This window comes from Nicotiana attenuata, unplaced genomic scaffold (genome assembly GCF_001879085.1).
Source record: "Nicotiana attenuata strain UT unplaced genomic scaffold, NIATTr2, whole genome shotgun sequence".
Classification (NCBI taxonomy): Eukaryota; Viridiplantae; Streptophyta; class Magnoliopsida; order Solanales; family Solanaceae; genus Nicotiana; species Nicotiana attenuata.
Genome location: NW_017670864.1, coordinates 26,130 through 35,330, shown reverse-complemented (window position 1 = coordinate 35,330; position 9,201 = coordinate 26,130).

Genomic DNA, 9,201 nt, shown 5'->3' with positions numbered 1-9,201 from the left:
AAATTCTAGAAAAGGAAAAAGAGTACACATATCTAATAATACGCCTTTTGGTTGCCTCGTTAAAAACCTTGCAAGGAAAACCCAGTGGGACAAAACCTTGTAAGGGAAAAAGAGTACAACGCGTATTAACTCCCCCTGATGAGAGCATCAATTCACATCCGTAAGCATTTGCATTCCAATCTTGTCACCATCTTCAAAAGATCTTTGGTAGAGATTTGATAAACAATATCAGCCATATTAACTTCAACGGAATATGTTTCACCTTGAAATCATGATCCCTGGTAGATGTATTGTCTTCATATAATCTTGTTGGAATCATCATTTCAATATCTTCACATAGGGTGAAAACTCTTGCTATTATATTATCATGCTTATTAGTTATAGCAAGATACATATTGCACAAATTGCATTTAGGATATAGTACTTCATGACTATGAATTTCTATATGCTTTAAAGCAATGATCCTTCAGGGATTGTTAAGTCATATAAGCCATATATAATAGACTTTAGATGCATATCAAGTTTTCATGTCAGCTAGACATAATAAGATATCGAAAAACTGATTGCACATATCATTGACTTTATACTTTCAAGTGTTTGAACTACATGTTCAAAACTACATGTCTTTCATATGAAAACCAAATTATATTCGAATTGTTTCTTTAGACTTAAGATCCCTCATATATATTTTAGCGCTATTATAGATGTCGTCGACGAACATTTTATATCGGTTCCAGCTTTATTTCATAAAGACATGACATAGATATCTCTTCATTCATATTTTCAGGTACCTGAATCTCTCCTTGAGATTTTATGAAGTGTTATGTCATGTGATCTTCCAGATCACTTGCCTCCTTTATTATGATCATTTGATCATTTGATCATCTTCTTTATCAAGAAGTTTATTTGAAACCGATTTGTCTATACGCTTTAAGCGTACCATAGATTTTGTCCTTTTAGGACTTAATAGGAGCATTTGCAATGAGAATATAGTTACTTTCTTTGGGTCAACAAATGCGTCTGGCATGCTTTGCAATATATTGCAAATGAATTATCCTTTTAATGAACTTTCAAGTTCATATTATCTTATTCGAGGATCTAGATGTACAAATGATAATTCATTCCACGTAACTTTTCTCAACTGTTTATCATGTCTCCCCCTCAATCTTAGAAAAACTTACTTGTTTCCTCAACTTTGAGAATCGACCTTTGTGCGTTATGGTGTTAATCAAAATATACACCGCCACATCAATTATAATAAGATGGAATTATTTGGTTCCTGACCCTGAACCACTTGTGAGGGGAGAAAATAATATATACTTTGGTGTATACGATATATTCAAACTGATATAGATAACTTTGTTCTCATAAGCAATAGTTTAGCTATTAAGTGGAGGCACTCAATAAATTATTTTGCTAAACCAGCTGTGATGTAAACCAACTTATCAAGATAAACTATCTTGAATAGAAAATCTGAAAATTATGCTCTAAATTAAATTATTGAGCAAGTTACCTCGCAAATACCATGTTGCGGGTTAATAATAATCGCACATGTAACCATCTCATAGATGCATCTTATGTGGTATACATGGCAAGTGAATGAGCCCATATTCACCTTTGATATTTCCAGCATTCATGGGATTCAATCCCAATTTTAATTGGTCTATTAATTAATGAGAACAAGCAATGTAAGAGAATTCATAAAGAACTTTCTAGTTCTTTAATATTTACCCATGTGAATTCTCTTTTATTTTTGCACATCATACTTGAATTAGCATGGCTAAACCAATTATTAAATTATCAATATTGATAAACTTCAGGTTTACACCATGATGTGTGCAATTATGAATAAACTCCAAGTTTATTATGATATGGGTTTTTATATCAATAAATATCCACTTCATTGTGGTATTCTTTTGTTTATGTAGTACAAATTGGAGAATAAAGCGGGTAGCTTTTCATATACATACTACCCCGCTACAAGTTGTAGTAATAGAAGATATTAAATCTTTCCTTTATTTATTGTCTCAATATAATCAACCGCTTTCGCGTATACTTTGGAAACTGAATAAGTTTCTTTGAGACTTACTACAACACAATACCTTATTGGTAATTAATTGTGTTTCTCCAAAATAGTATAATTGGCTCTTGCAGAGTTCTCAATTAATTTTGTAGTACCACATATTCATCAACACCTATACGGTGGATATCTCTTTTAAAGAGAAAGTTATAACATTATGGTTATGGTCAAAATTATATGCAAGATCTGTTTCTTGCATTACCGTTGTTTTTTAACAATCACAATGCCAAAATATTTTGGCGTACAATAGGTACGTGACCAATGACCATTCATGCCATAATAATGACATTATTTTCTTATATCATCTCAAACCTCCTTTTAGAGGTGAGTGCGGTATATTCACTACCACTAGCACGTTCATATTCTTTGAAGAATGAATATGTATTCATATGGACCATAATCATTTATATGTGCTTTACAAAATCTCATGTCAAATCGATGACAAATATTTTTCACAGAGTGAAAGATTATTTTGAGAATCCTTATTGTTCTCATTACCACAAATGATAACGATTATAATTTCGTCTATTGCCACGTCCATATCCATTGATACATTCATAGTAATAATTTTGTCTTCTTTCAGACTTATCACATATTGCTATCACATTCTCTTAAGGGAATGAGAATGGAGCAAATTCAGTGGGACGGGTTTTCAATTCTTTGCCCACAATCATACATGAATTTGATCATGACGAGGCATAGAAATTTTACCACTTCAGGTGGTTATAATTTCTTACAAACTCCATTAGAGTTATAATCAAACTTTGTTGTCTTTGCTTGTATTTAAAATCAAAGTATAGAATAAAAGAGAAAAATACGGTAAAATACTTACCTTAAATCCAGAATTTAATCATGAAGGAAGTTCATGGAATAATTGACAATCATTATGCTCAATTCCAAAGCTTCTACTCAATCGGTTAGAGTCTCGTGCTGATAACGTGTCATGAAACAATAAAAGAAGAAGAATAGTATTGCAGAGAAAAGTAAAGAGAGAGAATTCTTATTGATTTGGGATGAATTACAATGGAATAAAACCCTCTATTTATAGGGAGAGGATGACTTAGCCACCAAGCAATGAACCCTAGAATCTCTCTAAATATAGACATTCACCATAAATACAATTCTATTTATAACAAATTACTTTTTTCTTCATCCGTTTTTGTATAATGATCGAAAATTACATTCAACACTTTAGAACAGATAACAAAGAAGATATTCAACAATATAAAAGAGAAAGAGAGAAAAAAGTGATTGGCAAAATCAATAATGTTGACAGCCCCGCAGACACAAAGATTCAAAACTGAGTTGTTCATTAATATTTTATTGTTTAAAAATGCAATTCTTATCGACTAAAATTTTAATTGCATTAAAGTATTTAAAATTTGTGATAGACTAATATTAGTATTAAGAATTTGAATCAATAAAAATAAATATTCTTTTAATATTGTGAACAAATAATTAGTATTTGAATCAACGAATTGACAAAAGAAATTTATTTTTAAATTCATTATATAAGTAAAATTATTTTTGCGTTAACACATCTCTCAGGATATATAGATTTATTAATAAAAGGATAGCATCAACGGTGAAAGAAATCATAAAATAGGGTAAAATCACTTATACTATGATATTAAGAGCCAAAATGGTTAAGATGCAAACTCCCAAATAATCAATATTAGGAATAGTCATTTAACTATTTCTTAAGTCATTTAATTAAATTTTTTGGTAGTAAAGTCATTTAATTACTATTTTAATATTTAAAAATAGTTGTTTCGTTAATTCTCAAATATTTAGAGATAGTTATTCAATTATTTATTAATGTTTAATTATATTTTAATATTTAAATTCTTCAAATATAACTCCAAAAATTAAGGAAAATTTTTCAAATTCCAAATTTTATGTTTTTTTTTGGTCAAATCAAAATTTAATATTTAACCAATGGAAATATTTACATTCGCTAGCCCATGGGACTCTAGAGCTAGATCCTTTACGGTACTCCAATTTTCATAACTACAATTATGTATCTTTCCTAACATTCTATTGATCTATACATTGTTGCAAGTAGAAAATCTACTTAACTGTTCTAATATTGTCTTTCATTTACTCCTGTGCTGGCCTTTAATATGCAGCTGCATAAATATTTCTCGAACTCTCCCTGCATATGTAACATACTGATTCTGAAACCTTCTTCTGTTCCTCTCCAGCCATGTATAGTAGACTGTTGCTGCAAACAAAAATATGAGAATTTGAGCTCTTGGTCTACTGTTGTTAGTCCTCTTGATTAGCCACTGTACTTCCTTTTCTCAACTTTCAATGGAATGTTTTTCTCCCAACCAGCCTAATAATGTAGCCCATATTGATTTTGCATAAACACACTCAAAGAAGAGATGACCAAGCGTTTCTTCTTTTTGGCTAGTACACATCTAACAGTTCTTTGGCACATCAATCTTCTATTTTGCCAATCTATCCACTGTTGCCAATTTTTAGTTAAGAGTTAACCATAAAATAAATCGATACCTTAGTATAGTATCAAATTTTATGTCATGTAGAGTTGGGATTTACTATTTAGGCAAAATTCTATATAGGTAAATCCCCGACGTCAAACAAATGGCTTTAAATATACATAACAAAAGTTTTACGGTCAAATCTGGTAAGGAAAGAAGTTGAATGGAATAAGAAAAGAATAAAGTATATCCAACATGGAATAATATGGACACGATCTTAATATATTTATAACTCCAAAATTTAACACAATATTTTTTAATATTCCATATATGTTACGCAGAGTTAGGATTTTTAAGGTATTTCTAAGAAAGATCTTATTTAAGGTAAAATATTAGTGGATTATAAAGTTTTAATATTAGGACTTCCTACATGGTTTAAAATACGAAAATATTTAATTATTAAATTTTAGTTGATTTCACATTAAATAAAGCCATCATTTTATTATTTCTACTATTTAAGGTTTTAAATTCAACTAAAAGTTATGATTCAGAATGTGTACTCTTGCAACAATAATTTATTCTTTTTTAATTTATCAGAAAAATATATATAGTATTTCTTATTGATTAAAGAAATAGTATAACTTGTATTTTGCTCATGAGAAAGAAAAAGTTATCTTCTACTAGTTAACATACCATATTTTTGTCTTTTAAAATGACTTGAAAATAATAGAGAGAAATAAAGAATGAATTTAAAAATAACTTTTCTTTTAAAAACCCCAAAACACTCTCAAACATTTAAAGGCCAGATGTTCTTGCTGAAACTAAAAAGGATGCATGATGAGTTATAAAATTGGAGATTTTTCATAAAGCACTATCGTTTAGAGCCTGGTAATTATAGTTTGCCTAATTACCAAAATATAAGGGTGTGTACTGTATTCCTACGAGCAACGAATACAGAAATACAAAAATATAAAATGCTCTAGCTAAGAGTCGAACTCGTGACCTCTGCTAACTAAGCAGACGCTCTAACCAATTGAGCTACGAGAGCTTGTTGCTCTCTTATTTTAGTTCAAAAAAATTACTCTCTTGTTTTATGAATTTGTTATAAAATTCAAATATAGTTACAAATGGTAAATTCAATGAAAGCATAGTTATAAATGATAAATACAATATATATGTTTTGTCACACCTCCTTTTTCTACCCCGAAAAGGGTATAATGGAGTTTTTCCAATTAAAGAGACAATAACCGAAACGGAATTATTTATTCAAATTCAGAGTCGCCACTTGGGATAACTTATGGTGTCCCAAGTCATCGGTTTAAAATCCCGAATCGAGGAAGTTTGACTCTGTTTTACAGTCTGCCAAACATAGAAATCCGGGTAAGGAATTCTGTTAATCCGGGAGAAGGTGTTAGGCATTCCCGAGTTCCGTGGTTTTAGCACGGTCGCTCAACTATTAATATTTGGCCTAATTATCTGATTAATTACACATTTTAAACCTACGTGCATTTTTAACTTTCTAACCGCTTTTAATGTTTATAGAACAAATCACGATTGTCGTACACTTGTTTGTTTTTGTACATGTCGCAAATCGTATCACGGGAACCGTACCCACGATCTACAACATGTGTATTTTATTATTAACATTATTATAAGTTGTGGCCGGGTCACATAAATGTACCCCCGGGTTTGGAAATTATGTATCATGACTACGTCACGGGAACCGTACCCGTAGCTATGATAACTTTTGTTATAGCGCGCCTAAAGCAAACTACGAAGGATCATGTTTAATAATGGCCTAAGCATGCTCCTAACGATTCATTATTTGGAAGAGATGAAATGATATAACATCTATTCAATATTCAAATATTCTTTAACTTTACTACCACCAAAAGAAAAAATTTCGCTTCTACAATTAAACTAAGCGTAAACTTTAATTTTTCTTTGGCTATATTGTTCAACAACATATAATTTATGTAAATCTTAACCAACTGATATGAACAAAATCAATCAAACAGAAGTCATGAATCTCAGAATCATAAGCCACACATAACATTTCAAGTCTAGAAGAAAACAGAAAGAACAAAGAGTTGAAAGAATCAGACCTCAATATAGCCGGAACTTAAATCTAACAGAAACTCGGTCGGAACCACGAACAACTCTGAACAGCCTACACCTCAATCGGTTTCGAAACCAATTCCAACACTTAAAGAAAAATTCATTTTAAGACCCAGGATCTGAACGAAAAAACAAACAGATTTTTCCTCTCAAACTCGGTTTTTCTCTTCTTCCCTTTTTGTTGTTGACTGTATGCGTGTACAGTGTATTTTGATGCGTGTGTATGTGTTTTGTGAAGAATGGAGAGGCTGGCTGCTAGCTTTGGTAGAGTTACTGGCGAGGGCTACTGGTTTTTGGGACGAGGGAGAAAGAGATGGGAACGAGGGGGAGAGGATAGTGTCGCCGATGGTCGTTTGTGTGTTGTGTGTGTTGAAGCTGCTGGGAGATGAGCTGGTGTGAGCAGCTGCGGCTTTTGTTGTTGTCTAGGTGAAGGGTGGTCTATGTGTGTGTCCGAGTAGGGGTCGCTAGTTGGTGTCGTCACTCGCTGGTGATCAATTCCGGTGAGGAAGCAGCTCGCGCGAAGGAGATGGCAGAGGGGTCGAGGTCAGCAGTTGCGGCTGCTTAGGTCTTTAGGTGTTGAAGAAGATGATGCCTAGGGTGTTTTTGGTCTGGGGTCGAAAACGGAGGTTACATTCTCTAGGGTTCCACCATTTTTTTGTGTTTTTAGGTTTTTTGTTGTAAGGAAGAAGAAGAGAAAACGGCTGATCCTCTTTAGGCCTCAGGCGTTAGGTCTTATTCTCTTTTTTTTTTTTTTTTTTTTTAAGTTTAAGCAATCCACTAGGCATAGCCTAGGGCTAGTTTTTATTTATAAATAAAATATAACAAACAAGCACAATGTCATGAAATCCTAACGGATGTACGAAAATGAAATAAAATACTACATAAGACCTATTATCAAAATTGAGCATTATACTCAAAATTGATATCACAAAAATTCTACTCAAAATTGCCTCAAAAATAGTCCAAGAAAAAGCCCAAATTTGTAATCCATTGAAGTCCGCAGCATCTGGCCCAAAATGACCACTATTGAAATTGCAGAAATAGCCACTGGCCACTGTTGAATGTGCGGCCAGCCCAGCAAGTGCATATGATTTGCACAAACAGCCTCTAAATTGCGCCTCTAGCCCAAACACCCTACTGCTTTGCATAAACAGCCACCACTTTGCACCACCGACCACATTGATCAAAATATTGAATTTAACAAATAGCCATATATATGTAAAACATATACAATGGCTATTTATGTAGTCCAATACCGTCTCCTTCCCAAACCAGCCTAATTGTCCATCTGCTAGCCCAATACATGCAGCCCAAATTACGATCACTTTATATTGGTAGCCACTGTCCACCCAAATGCATTTACATGAATAGCCAAATCCCCTCTCCACCCTACTAAATTGCACAATCAGCCTCCATCTTGTATCACCCGCCCAATACCTCCAATTTGACCAAATAGCCACATATATACATCCAGCCCGCTTGCTCCACTTACTGATTTGCACAAACAGCCATCTCCTTGCACCATTAGCCCAGCCCAAATGCCCAACTGTCCAGTCGTTAAAACCAGCCCAAATATACAACTCTTTGCACTTAAAGCCAACAGACGCCCACTTACACTTGCCTAAATAGCCAAATTTCCTTCCCACATTACAAAATTGCATATACAGCCTCTTTTTTACCCTTCTCTTCACCCAACACGTGTCTATTTTCATCCAACACCTGTAAAACATATTCAATACACCCCATTTCCTAATATACCGACAATCCCTATTATCCATTACATATCCCCAAATCATTTCATCTCTCCAGAACCTCCCCACCTCCATCTGAAGCTCCCCTAGGTAATATCGACTCTCTTGCTCTTTCTTTTCCGTTGTTTCTTCTTCATTTTTGCTCCAAACATCTTTACTAACTTCTTTCCTTCTTTGGATTTTCATGTATCTGCCTACATCTGTATGCCTAGCTGCTGCTAATATGACTTCTCGATTTCTCCGCCTGAGTGGTTCAACTACTGTGACTGCCTGATAGCATATTCCTTCTGGTACGCCATTGATTATCACGCCCCTTTGATGAACAACGAAGAAGCTGCATCTGTAACCATTGCTCGCATCTGTACCTTTCCTGCCTTTGTAACTTGTATTTAGGTCCTTACACTGTAACTTGTCTAACTGTACAAGTATAAGCCCCAAAAACTGTGCCTGTTTGTCCTTTCTTTCTGTCAGTATTGTGATGTGTGAATAACCTATAATCTTGTATGATGTATTGCCATGGATGTTCTTTGCAACCACTCTATAGTCTAGATCTAATTTAACTCCGGTGGATTGAGTACAAAGTACTAATACCACCACCTGGAGCCACCTTAAACCATAGATTATAGATATGATTGATATGTCTGTTAGACTTATATTCCTAATATCTACTGTTTGTTGATTTTGTGTATGCTGTTGTTGATGATATGCACATTTTGTCCTTATGGTATTGTTTAGATGTAATTTAAGTCCATTGGAATGAATGCATAGCATTAATACCACCAATTGAACCTCAATTACACCATAAAAC